Source organism: Myxocyprinus asiaticus, chromosome 35 (genome assembly GCF_019703515.2).
Source record: "Myxocyprinus asiaticus isolate MX2 ecotype Aquarium Trade chromosome 35, UBuf_Myxa_2, whole genome shotgun sequence".
In the NCBI taxonomy this organism is placed as follows: Eukaryota; Metazoa; Chordata; class Actinopteri; order Cypriniformes; family Catostomidae; genus Myxocyprinus; species Myxocyprinus asiaticus.
The window spans coordinates 6810831-6824240 of record NC_059378.1 but is presented as its reverse complement, the minus strand read 5'-3'; the positions used below and the strand labels follow the sequence as shown (position 1 = coordinate 6824240).

The window sequence follows — 13410 nt, the reverse complement described above, 5'->3', positions numbered from 1 at the left end:
GGGGCTTTCTCAGCAAATATTTATGTATGCGATTAATTCGATTAATAAATCGCCATACCATGTAATTAATTCGATTAAAAAATGTTATCGATTGATAACCCTAGTTTTTACCCATCCTAGTCTCAGATAATGAATGTTACTATAACTTTAATTTTACAAACTGAGTTTTATGTGCAGCGTTCTACGTTTTGCCGCAGTTTCCTGGTGAAATTAACACTAGTGGTGATATAACAACTGTCACAAAAATCATGAGAACAACGACTGATTTTGACTTCATAAACACTCATTTTTCGCTCTATTACTCACACACTGCTAAGTTATGATATCGAAACACTTTTGTTTAATTTAACACTTGTATTACAGACCCACCTACACTTACACAAGTACTCCTATGTAATTAGCTTGCCCGGTAGCTCACCTGATAGAGTGCAGAACTTTGGACTTGGAAGCCCGAGGCTCGAGCCCAACCAAGCCCGCAAGCTGACATGTGAGACGAAAGTGTCACAGAATCGACACAACATGACATGGCCACTATGGGTTAGGTTTAGCTTAAGGATGTCGGTTTTGTTCACCTCTTATTTTCTTTTAGGACACTATTGGTTAGGTTTAAGTTAACGTTTTGTGATTGGGAGGTATGTTTTACTCATTATAACCCCCATCTCACATACACCTAAAAAACCTCTTCTGATTACGACGCAATTTCACTCTAACTAAACTAATTTGCCAGTATTCTTTACAATATCTCTTTGCAGACAATTCTGATGTGCACCTGTGCAAAGCTTACTACTGCTGGTTTGAAGTTAATTGCAGAACCCAAAGGAAAACAGATCCAGCTTTAGTATGAAAATGTATCTGTTTTTTGAGATTCCAAGCAGAATTCCATGATTCCTGCAGAAAGCCAGGTTTTGTTTGGAGTTTTAAAATAGGTGAAATAATTTACATTTATTAACAATTATACCACACCTCCACATGGGACACATCCATCCTTGAGAACATTGATTATGAGTGACTGAAAGGATTTGAGCATCAAATACAAATTGATCAGTTTTAAAGGTCACCCCAAAGATCGACACAATTAAGTGAGGAATTATCCCAATTTGCTTTCTTCCTCTGTCCAAATCTCTGTTCAAAGTCCACATTGAAAATCCTGGATTCAAAATGTAATTTAAACCTGGAAATAAACAGTTTTAGAATTTTTTTTTTTTAAATAAACGTTATGATGTAAAATGAATAAGAAATATTTAGATTCTGCCCAATTTTTAGGAAACTAGTCAAATGTAAGTCAAGTTCTTTTTTTTAATTCAGCTTTTCACTCTAATCATTTACATGTAAAGCACTTTGAATTATCATTGTGTGTGAAATGTGCTATATAAATAAACTTGCCTTGCCTTGCCTAATTGCTATACTAATGATATCATTTGTAATAAAGACTCTATGAAATGAGAAAAATCTGAAATAGAAGCATTCCACTAGCGGTGTCTGACTTTTGGACCCCACTGAAAAAAACTGTACACAAAGGCACAATCCACACACAGACAATATTTTATGATTTTATAGCTTCATTTGAATTGAGTATATGGAAAGATCATTTCACTGTATATTGCTCTGTTTTTCTCCCTCTCGCTCTCTCCAGGAGTGTTATGATTCTCGGAGACAGACGCAATCTCTAAAATCAAATCTCCAGGCTCAGACCCAGAACCTGTTCAAAATACCCACAATCTCAGTGTCCTTAGGCATGTACAGACTAAGGCTATTCAAGTATGCACACAAACAGACTTAATTCACAGTCTTGTAACCAGATGCTTAATGCACATGAAAAGTACAAGAAAAGCCTTATTTCATTTTGCTTAAAGAAAATGAAGCATATTCGTAGGACCATTAATATTTTGCATCTTGGCATTATCATTACCGACAATGAAACTAACAATATATACTAAAAGCGTATAGATAAAGTATATACAGTATATATGTATATACAGTATATATATATATATATATATCAGTGTCAGAAATTAACCATAAAGGGGCAATAATTGCCCTCTGGATTTTATTTTCATGGGCATTTATTTCTATATATATATATATACTGTGACATCCTTTATTATCTTAAACTAATTTGTTAACATAAGCTCTCAACATTAAAAATCAACATTAAATCATATTTTATGTGATACTATGTATAGCTAGGCTTAGAATAGAATATGATCAGAACTACAACTATATCAGGTGTTATAAATATCGTCAGAAAACATCATTACAAGGGCATTTTCTGCCACAACATCTTACACTTCAGGCCATTTTTGTCACTTTTGGTGGCATTTTTATATATTCTATTGAATGAATTACATGATATGCCAATTAATTAATATAATTAATCACATGTATCAATATTTGCTACAAAAGGCTCCAAATAAACAATTGAATAATAATAAATTCAGATAATCCAAAGATATTATATTATTTTGGCAGACAAATAAAGCATTGATTAGACAATAAAAAAGATGGCTATAGAAATCAATATATTGTTTGTTGAATTTCCATATCACTGAACATTAGCTTATTTCATAATTTTATTTGATAATAATTGATTTAATTAATTTACATTTTTTGAAGTACAACTGTAATGTACAGCGGTAAGTATGCATCATGGTAGTATTTGTTGTACTGAAATTAAATGCTAATGTTAAAAAAAAAAAAGAGAGAGAAAAAAACTAATTTTGTCCAGACAGGATGATTTTCATTACTGTATAACAGTAATAAGAATGAGATTTATTTGCATTACAGTAATGCAAATTTTGAAGGAAAATGTGCTTAATTGTCTGGCAAATATTGTCTCAATGCAAAAAAAAAAAAAAAGAAAAAAAAAGAGGCTTTATTTTCTTAATGTAAAATACTATGAACACCATAGCTCAATCTCCGGCACAATAACATATTTTAACATTCCACACATCCAGAAATTTTAATTGCTCTAAAAACTATTATCTGATTCATCTCGTCCTCATAAAAAGGGATGCCTCTTATTACGCTGTACAGTATGTCCTCTAGGCTAGGACAATTAAAATGAATCTAAACTGGTAACTGTATACCTGTCGCTCTCATTAATTAGAGGAAGACAGAGGGTGAGTCTCAGGCTCCATGCAGGTCTTTCGACGCTTTCGCAGCACTTCAACCCTATAAGACTGTGTCTCTGCTATTTACTACAGCATCTTGCCTCCTGGAACGGTGTCTCCTTGGAAACAAGAGATTTGACTATGATTTCTGTGTGTGTGTGTGTGTGTAAAGAGCATAATGCCTGTCCCTTCAGCTCGAGCTGGAGAGACTAATCAAGCAGCTGTAGCGTGTCTACAGAAGCTGACAGAACACATATGCCTGGGATGTGTCCAGCGCACATAAGAGAAGCCACATCCTCACACATGCTCTTTCCACTAGCGGAGAAAAGGAAACGTTAAGTCAGTGGGTTGCAGATAAATAACTGACTTGGCCCTCTCGCCTGCTCTCTTAATTCACAAAGAATGAATTGAAGCTTGTTTTTTTAAGCATATTTTTAAAGAATGAATGAAGCATATTTTAAGGGTAATTAAGATTAAGAGGTAAAGGAATAGCTCTCTCACCATGCCATCTAAAACTCATATGACTTTCTTCTGCGGAAACAAACAAAGACTTTAAATATATCTCATGTTCATGTTCGCATGTTCACTTGAAAACGTCAAGAGCGAGGAGGCTAGACAGAGTTTACAGTTTTCTGGCAAATCAACCAACGAATGTTTTACTTCTAGTTGTCTCTGCATATTAAGCTGGGATACAAGAAAGTATTTTAATATCATAGCAATAACATAATTCAGCTTTAAAGGGTTAGTTCACCCAACAATTAAAATTCTTTCATCATTTACTCACCCTCACGCCATTCCAGATATGTATGACTTCTTTTCTTCTACTGAACAATGTCAGTGTCTTCTGAAGCGATCCAGTTGGTTTTGTGTGAGAACAGACCAAAGTGCAACTCCTTTTTCACTGTACGTCTTGACAGCAGTCTCCTTGGTGATCATGATTTCAAGCTCGATTACACTTCCTATAGTACCATCTAGCACTCTGCGCATGCGTCAAGCACTAGGAAGTGTAATTGAGCTTGAAATCATGATCGCGCCTAGAGACAATAATGGCAAAGGAGTTCTATTTTGATCTGTTCTTACCCAAAACCAACTGAATTGCTTCAGAAGACATGGATTAAAACACTGGAGTCTGATGGATTATGTTTATGCTGACTTTATCTCCTTTTTGGAGCTTCAAAGGCCTGGTCACCATTCACTTGCATTGTATGGACCAACAGAGCTGAGATATTCTTCTAAAAACCCTCATTTGTGTTCAGCAGAAGAAATACATCTTAGATGGCATGAGGGTGAGTAAATGATGAGAGAATTTTCATTTCTGGGTGAACTATCCCTTTAAATACTCATGGAGCAGCACTAGTTCAGAGCATTTAGTGCCTGGTTAAATTATTGATTAGTGAAAAATACGCAGGTTCTTACACTGAAATAGTGTGCATAGTGGCACAACTGTTTAGTAAATTCATCCCTTTTTGTTTCTTTGGTTATGATGTAGCCTAAATGCCATTCCTGTCCTCTTCCTCTCTAACTTCCATTCATCTCTTTCTGTCATCCCAGGTCCACTGAATGCTGCGCTCTGCACTTCCACAAACGCCTGTCAGAAGATCTTTAAAACAACTTGCAATTTGCTCTCCCTTTGATGGAAAAGGTTGATCTGAGCCATAGTGTTTTAACCTCCTCCACAGTTCACTGCCTCCTACTGATTTTTGCCGGTGACCTTTTGGAGACAAACCAAAGTAATGAGGTAAACGTTTTGAAAACCTTGTATTTCTTTCCCTTTCAGCCTGAATGGTGCTGCTTGGTTTGATGTACACCGCAACATATTTTTTTTTCTTCATTGTTTATTCTTGTTCAACCACAGTTTCATTCTGTATGCTTCTTTCACTGCCTCTCTTCCAAGCCATTCCTTTCCAGAAAGCATGCCTCAATTCAGCTTTCTTAAAGGGCTAGTTTCCTCACTCTCATGTCATTCCAAATGTGTATGCTGTGGAACACAAACTTACAATTGTTAAAGGATCTTTACGCAGCACTTTTTATACAATGACACACTCAAAAAAATGGCTCTTTGGCTGAACTTGATTCAATCGTGGACAGTGGTTCCACATGTTTAAAAATGAGTTTTCTTGACTTAAAATTACTATGTTATCTCACCACAAACACTCAAATAAATCTATGTCTTTATGCACTAACTAGTGAAATTGAATGTTAATATGCCAACATATGCTGGTTTGAAGCACTACAGTGTGTAGTTTAGTAACTATGCTATGGCTAGCACAGCAAGTGATCAACGAATTCCTCATCGTTAGCTCAAGCTCCACTCTTCACCATAATGGTAACCCCTAAAACTCCAACATAACAGAAACTCTTCTAAAGCTCAAGATAACAAAATATTAAACAGTAAAAAGTATCCCCCTTTATATTCATCTGGCAAAAAACACAAAACACTTAATTTTAACATTTACTTAAACACCATTTAAGCACCATAAAGGTAGTCCATACAAAGTCTTCTGAAGCCAAATCAAAGTTTTATTGTGTGAAACAAACCACAGTTTATGTTGTTATTTACTGATACATTTCCTGTCCACTGAATCTCGTGTCTAGCCTGTGTTAGCATTCAGAATTCAAAAACAGTATATCACGTTCGGTTAATAAACACACAAGAACCAATGGCATTTTGGCATCAATGACGACAGTGACCTTGACACACCATTTTATTTTATCTGGATGCAAACATGGGAATTTGAAAGGCTCCTAAAAAATGTCTACTTTTGTGTTACAATTAAAAATCAACTATGACATGAGGGGTGAGTAAATGACAGAATTTTCATTTTTGGGCAAACTATTCCTTTAATTGCTATCCTTTAAAAAGACATTTTAATATTTTACAGCAAATATGATGTGAGAGAATGAAGAGTCCTTGGAGACTCAAAATAGACAGACAGAGACAGAGAGAGGTTGAGAGGGCTCGAGTGAATGTCAGTCGCGATGTGAGCTGTACGTGTTTGGAATCATGACAAGAGAGCGTCCAGACAGAGAGAGCAGAATTGTAATCATTAAGATATCTTCAACATAATTACAACAATTTAAAGGTAATGTGTGTTATTTCTGCACCACTAGCATCACCAATCAGAACTGCACATATAATATAACATAAACTCACTCGGAAGTGTCCAAACTTTTGATTGGTACTAGTGTCTTTTTCATGTGACACACTTTTTCAGTCTCACAATATAATGCATGTGAAATTAGCGCATATTTGAGCTAATGTACTTCAGTTTTATTAGTGGTCTACTGTAAGTTCTTTAGAAAAAGCAGACATATAATAATGGATTCACACACGTCAGGCTCAATTTCAGCCATGCCCTTTATCATATATTCTGTGTGAAAACAGGGTTTTCCAACCAGGCGGTTGAATGAGCCTGAGGAAAGCTTAATGCATCAGTACTACCCTCAAACTGATTTAAGCCAACCTTAGTAGCAAACACATTCAAACTTAATCTTTAGTAGTTTTCAAAGCCAAAGGAAAAGTTTAAGTATGACTAGCGATGTCAAAAGTACTGGTTTTTCGGTACCAAGACTATACTAAAATAAAAAAGACGTAATGACACAAGTGTTTCTACAGTACCGGTAGTACCAAGCACCAACTCAGTTCGGTCCCCCTGCGCTGTCTGACTGACAGATGGCTGCTTACAAATGCACACACGCTCATTTGAATTTAAAATTGTGATATGTCCTAGTGTGATTATTAAACCGCAAATGGATGGGATTCAGTTATATAAATATGCAGTCTGCATGTACTGGGCGCTGCAAGGTGAACGTGTGAAGCCGCTCGTATGCTCAAAACACAAAATTTTATGAGCATCGCATGTTGTGCTTATTGTAGTAGATGACAGAGCGTTTATTCACCGAGGTGACCCTAATTCTCATTAACACAATGTGAAAAAAAATATAGATTATTTAAATCGTAAATAATATAAACACCACAGTAGGACTCCCTTGTTACTGCCTATCATTTTGACTGATTTTAATAAAAAAATAAATTCATTAAACAACAGCCTCTCTTTTATACAGAGCCACTTAGAGGACAGGGCATGAATTTTTTTCTGAAATAGTTTTGCATACCCTCGAAATAGTTTTGCGTGCCCTCGCTATAGTTTTACCATGGTTTTACTACAGTAACCATATTTTAACCATGATATTCATAGAGAAAACATAGTGATAATGCAGGAAAATGAAAACTATGGTAATAAAAATCATAATTGTGTGTATCATGTTTTTACTATGCAAATACCATAGTTTAGCTATGGTTTTACTATAGTAATATTGTGGTAACATTTTAAAATAAGGTTACATTTATAACATTAATAAACAACATTAGTTAAGATGAACTATACTTTTAGAGCATTTATTAATCTTGGCTAATGTTAATTCCAACACATGATTTTTAAAATCAAAAATTGTATATGTAAACATTAGTTAATATACTATGAACTAGCATAAACTAACAATGAAAAATGTGTTTTTTTTAACTTACATTAACAAAGATTAATAAATACTGTAAAAATATTTTGATCATTGTTAGTTAATGATACCTAATGCCTTTAATAATGATAACAAATGTAACCTTACAATAAAGCGCTACCAATACTGTAGACTGTAGTAACCCTTGTTTTTGGCGGAAAACATGTCTTTTCTATAGTAATACTGTAGTAACCATGATTGTTGTGGGCTAGCTGTTTTTATTATTATTTTTTTTCTTCTTTATTTATTTTGATGGAAACCATGGTTTTACTATAGTATTATTGTAGTAACTATGAAAAGTTAGTTAAGTAACCATGTTTTTTGGCAAAAACCATTGTTTAATACAGTATGCTGTATCCATATAGTAACCATGGTTAATCTTGTGGTATTTGTAGTAAAATCAAAATAAGCACCAAATATTTTTTACCATGTTTTTTTTTTTTTTTTTTCTGTATTAGTACTATGGATTTAATATGAATATCAAGGTTTAAATATGGTTATTTTAGTAAAACCATGGTAAATGTATTATAAAGGAATGCAAAAACTATTGCAAGGGCTTGCAAAGCTATTTCAGAAAAAAATTCCTGCTCTGTCCTCTAAGGGGCTCCATACTTTTACTATAAAACTGTAAAAAAAAAGAAAAAAAAAAAAAGAAAACTGTTACGGTAATGAAAAATGTGATTGAAAACAAGAGGAATCGTAAAAGTAACGCCCATTTTCGTGATAGGTTTCATGAGAATCAATCAATCGTGGAAGCAAACTGGTATTCGTAATTTCGTTTTCATTGTGAATGTTGACTGTTCAACTCTGTGAACACATTTTGCGTAATGTTGATGAAGAATGTCGATCGAGGTTTGTCCAACATTTCCTTTCATACTCTGTAGCAGAATAACAAATACATAAGGAATCAATTACACATCTAGGGCCCTATTTTAAGAATGCAAGCGTTCAAGTGCAAGGCAATGCCTTAAGTCATAAGCGCAAAGTCAATTGGCATGGCCATGAAGTTTTGGTATTTCCGTATGATCATGTGCTAAGTCTAGGTGCAAGTGGGTTTGGGGAAATCGCCCACGCAATGTGCAAAAGGCGCGACCAAGTGCAATTTAATTCCAAGGTTCTTCTCTGGTTATTCAACATCTGTGTCCTATTATTTAGTCCATTCCCTCAAGCACCAATTATTTAAACAGCACATTAATAAGAAGTTGGTAGTGTAAATGGACTGTATGCAATGAATTAGAAGAATTGAAAATTACATTCTTCTTTGCATTAACTGCGTCCTTGACGAATGTCAGGCATATATCATGACAGCGTCACGCTCCATTTATACTCATGGAAAATTTGATTCTCGTCAGAATTTGGATGTATGCGCCATTAAATTAAGTAATTATTATTAATCATTTTCATCTACTGAGACACAAATCATGGCTAGTTAAACAGTGATTGTATCGGAGCGCACTTCACTTCTACCAGTCGCTTTTGATTTTCAAAAACATGAAAAAAATTCAACCAGAAATATTTCTAAATTCAAATTATACTTCAAATGAAACAAAAATGTAATAAAAATAACGAAGTGGTCAAAAGAATCCATTTGAATCCAAACAATTTACTCTCTCCAACTTGTTCCACCGGCCCCTTTTGCAGTGACATAAAAATCACTCTACGACAACTAGTGGAAAATTACTAGTCAAAGTTAAATCATAAATACAATTCTAAATATACAAGAATAATAACGAAAATTGCATTTAGATTTAGCGCTCTCATGAAAATTGGATAAGACGTTGCGCACGGTCGTAGCGCGTTGCGCTGCACTTTGCGTACTCACGAAAATAGAGCCCCTAATGTGCGTTTCAATTTGTAAAACTAGTTCAAAAAAGCTTCCTGTCTTTGATGGAAAGTAATAAAAGAGAGAATATGAAATTGCCCTACGTTTCAGACTGAAATCACTTAACGTACATCACACTGTAATTAAGACATAAGAGGGAAATGTCAATTGTGTCTGAATTACCTTATCACAATCACTTAACCCATAGCATCAAAAAGAGTTTCCCACCCTCTCACACACACATACACTCATCTACTCATGTAACAGAGATTCACTCGTAAAAAAATCTGTTGAAATTGCTTAACAAGTGGAACCTAAAGAAAACTATTTACCCAAAAGTTCAAGCTAATGTAGGCTCTGTAACTCATATCATAAAATAAATCCAGTGATAAATCTCTATAACAATGATCACAGAACTTTAAGGCGAATGAAAGCAACAGTCATTCCGAAACAAAATTAAAAGTAACATCCTGAGTGCTTCGGCAATCCATTCCTCTCTTGTATGCTTTTAAATGAGAACATTCTAGTGTAGCTACTGTCTGAGCCTAGAAACATTTGGTTGTTTCTTTGACAAAAAGAACAATTTGTTACAGTCTGACAAAATGCCCATGCTCACATACCATGACAGTATAAAAGAATTGAAAGATGCAGCTTCAACAAATTGAAAACAGCAACATTTGAAACAAATCTGTAGCTAAATTTAGGCGAACAGTGCTTAGAAAAGAAATGACACACTACTCCTTATGAAGTCGCAATGTATCACTCGTGTCCATAGAAACAAAACGGTGTGGGCGCGCTGAAGTTTTACACTTACAGATTGGTATTTGCACAAACCCTTAACCCTAAGTATGAGTAATAGTAATAGAGCTTACCTAAGCAAAAAGTAAAACAGCTTCTTCTCTCTGACAAGATAACTGCTTTTATTACAAGAGTTTGCATTGAATGATTCTGAAGGTTTAAAGCTATCAGCACTGATGCGCACGATTGTGGTTCAAACGAAGAGGGGCAGGACCTGGAACAATTTTAATCAACACCCGTGTGTATCTGTGTGTATGCGTTTGTGTGCATGCACTGAGGAGGCAGTGTAGCTAAACAATGAAAGAACGAAACATCAATCTGTCAATTACATGCCCTCACGTCCCACACCCCGCACACCACAGCAAGACACACTAACCGTGATTAACACACATGCTGAGTTAACAAGCATTCAGCATGGGCAGAGTGACCACTGGGAGATTCCTACAGCGTCTGCCTTGAGGAATCTTTAGTGAGTGGATGAGTTTATCATGTCAAAGGTCTAAAATACACACACATCCACTAATAGCCTGTCGTGTAATAACAACTACATGAATATCAGGGTCTCAATGACAAAAATGCATGATCTACTACATGAATGGTTTTCCTACATGAAAACTACATGAATATTAGGCCCTGAATGTCCAAAACGTACATATACATTCACAACAAAGTTTAACTCTTATGTTGTCTTCCGGTCATTTTGACCTGGGCAAAGTTTAACAATTATTTTTTTTTTTTTTACTTAATCCAATTGGAATAAAAGTCGTTGACTTTGTTCACATATGGTATCTGAACACACACACACACACACACACACGCACACACACACTCACTCTCACTCTCACTCACTCACACTCACTCACTCACTCACTCACTCACTCACTCACTCACTCACTCACTCACACAAAATGTGAACCATTTTCTTAAAACAATGTTTGGTTTGTTATATTTCCCTTTATTACACTTTTTGTGTTCACGGTCAAAAATGATTGGCTATTGGAAATTAATGGATTAATACAAAAGTTACAATAATGAACATACACAATCTGTTTTAACTAATAACACACACATTATTTTATTGTTCTTGTAGATACCAAACACATCATTCAAACGTTCACAGTGTAGTATGTGAACCCCTAGGCTAATGACGTCATCAAAAGCTAATTAGAGTCAAGAGTTGTCAAACCTGGCATCCAATTAATAAAATGAGATCTGAGGTGTGAGTTAGAGCTACTTTGACTTGAAAAAGCACTCAAACATTTTGAGTTTGCTATGCACAAGAAGCATCCGCTGAAGTGGATCTCAGAAGAGCTATGATCAAGAATTTTTACTTTGCATAAAGCTAGAAAGGGTTACAAAAAAATCTCGAAGAGCTTAGATATTCATCTGTCCACAGTTAGACAAATTGTCTATAAATGGGGACGATTTAGTACTGTGGCTACTCTCTCTAGAAGTGGCCGTCCAGATGACTCGTATTGCATTTAAAGTCTTCCAAAGCCACACAGTGGCTCCATGTGAGGAACAAAGTTAAACTGGAGGGCTTAATCGCTGAAAATGTTCCTCTCCGTGAAGGCAGTTACATCTCATTGAAAAATATGAGATGTTGGTTATCATTGGTAACTCAGTTCCACAGACCACATCTCAAAGACAGCACGATCATGTAGATTTACACTCCACAATATCAAGAAAGTAAAACCCTTCCTCTCTGAACATGCCACACAACTTCTTGTTCAGTCACTTGTCATAACTAGACTGGACTACTGTAACGTAGGGCTGGGTGATATGACGATATATATATAGTGGCGATGATATAAAGTGTCAACTGATAAAGATTTTGCTATATCGTATATATCGTGATATGTATCGTGATATAAAATTACTCATATTGTGATATAAGATTTTGGTCATATCGCCCACCCCTACTGTTCCTTCATGCACAATTAGACCCCTGCCAATGATCCAGAATGCAGCAGCACGTCTGGTCTTCAATGAACCAAAGAGAGTGCATGTTACACCACTCCTTGTCTCTCGACACTGTCTGCTTTAATGCACGTATCAAATTCAAGACTCTGATGCTGACATAAAGAACAGTCACTGGGTCTGCACCTAAAATCATTTCTGCAGAGCTACGTTCCCACCAGAAGCCTGCGTTCAGCTAATGAGCAGCGCCTTTTTGTACCAACAAAAAGAGGCACCAAAACACTTTCCTGGACTTTTGATTTCACTGTACCTCGTTGGTGGAATGACCTTCCCAACTCCATCTGTGAAGCAGACTCACTCTCTGTCTTCAAAAAACGGCTAAAAACACTTTTCCATGAGCATTTAACCATGCACACGTAAAAAAAAGAAATAAAAATGATAGATATTCATGTTGCACTCTAATCTGTCTTGGATACAACTATTCTGATGCTAGTGAAATTTTTTAATGCAGCACTTTTCTTACTGCTGTCTCCTTAAGATGAATCGTTTGTGATTTATTATTCCTCTTTTTTAAGTCGCTTTGGATAAAAGCATCTGCCAAATGAATAAATGTAAATACTGTATACATCCAAACACTTGAATGTCGCAATCAATCACAAGACACGCAAGAGCCAATGGCATTTGACATCACTGACGTCAAACCTCTGTCGTAACGCTTCTTGAGGTGGGTCTGTGGGATTTGACTTTTATGGCGGAAGAGGACAATGATTGTTGCATAAAGGCTTGAATTTGAATCTGTTCCTCTCAAAAAGCCATCACACACAGCCTCAGAAGATCAGAAGAATTTAGCGCACAAATGAGATTACTTTTATGATAATTTTTATTATGCTTTTCTAATTTTTTGAGCCACAAATCAGACATTCTGAAAATGTATTTTGTGTCCCATGGCAAACTAGCTTAAGCTCTGCTGTATATCCACTATGTGGAAAATCTCAGAGAGAGTGTCTCTTTAAATGAAATATTCAGCCCCACCAATTTCCATTCAACGATGTGCAATTAAAGCTATAATTACTGTGTAATCACATTGGCTACACCCAGTACAACAAACTATAGCTGAGCACAGTGACAGAGAAGCCACAGGCTGGGGGCGCTGCGCTACAAGCGGTGCCCTGCGGAGAGATTGTGACATGATTGCTTGCAATTGCTCGCCACAACGTGCACAGGAGCTGCGCCGTGCGGTCCACC

General features: G+C 35.8%; 1 protein-coding gene across 2 annotated transcripts in view; it reads right to left on the bottom strand.

The window, feature by feature from the left end:
* Positions 1-13410, bottom strand: part of LOC127426171 (IQ motif and SEC7 domain-containing protein 1-like) — a 295619-nt gene that overhangs the window by 139110 nt on the left and 143099 nt on the right. The window lies entirely within an intron of this gene.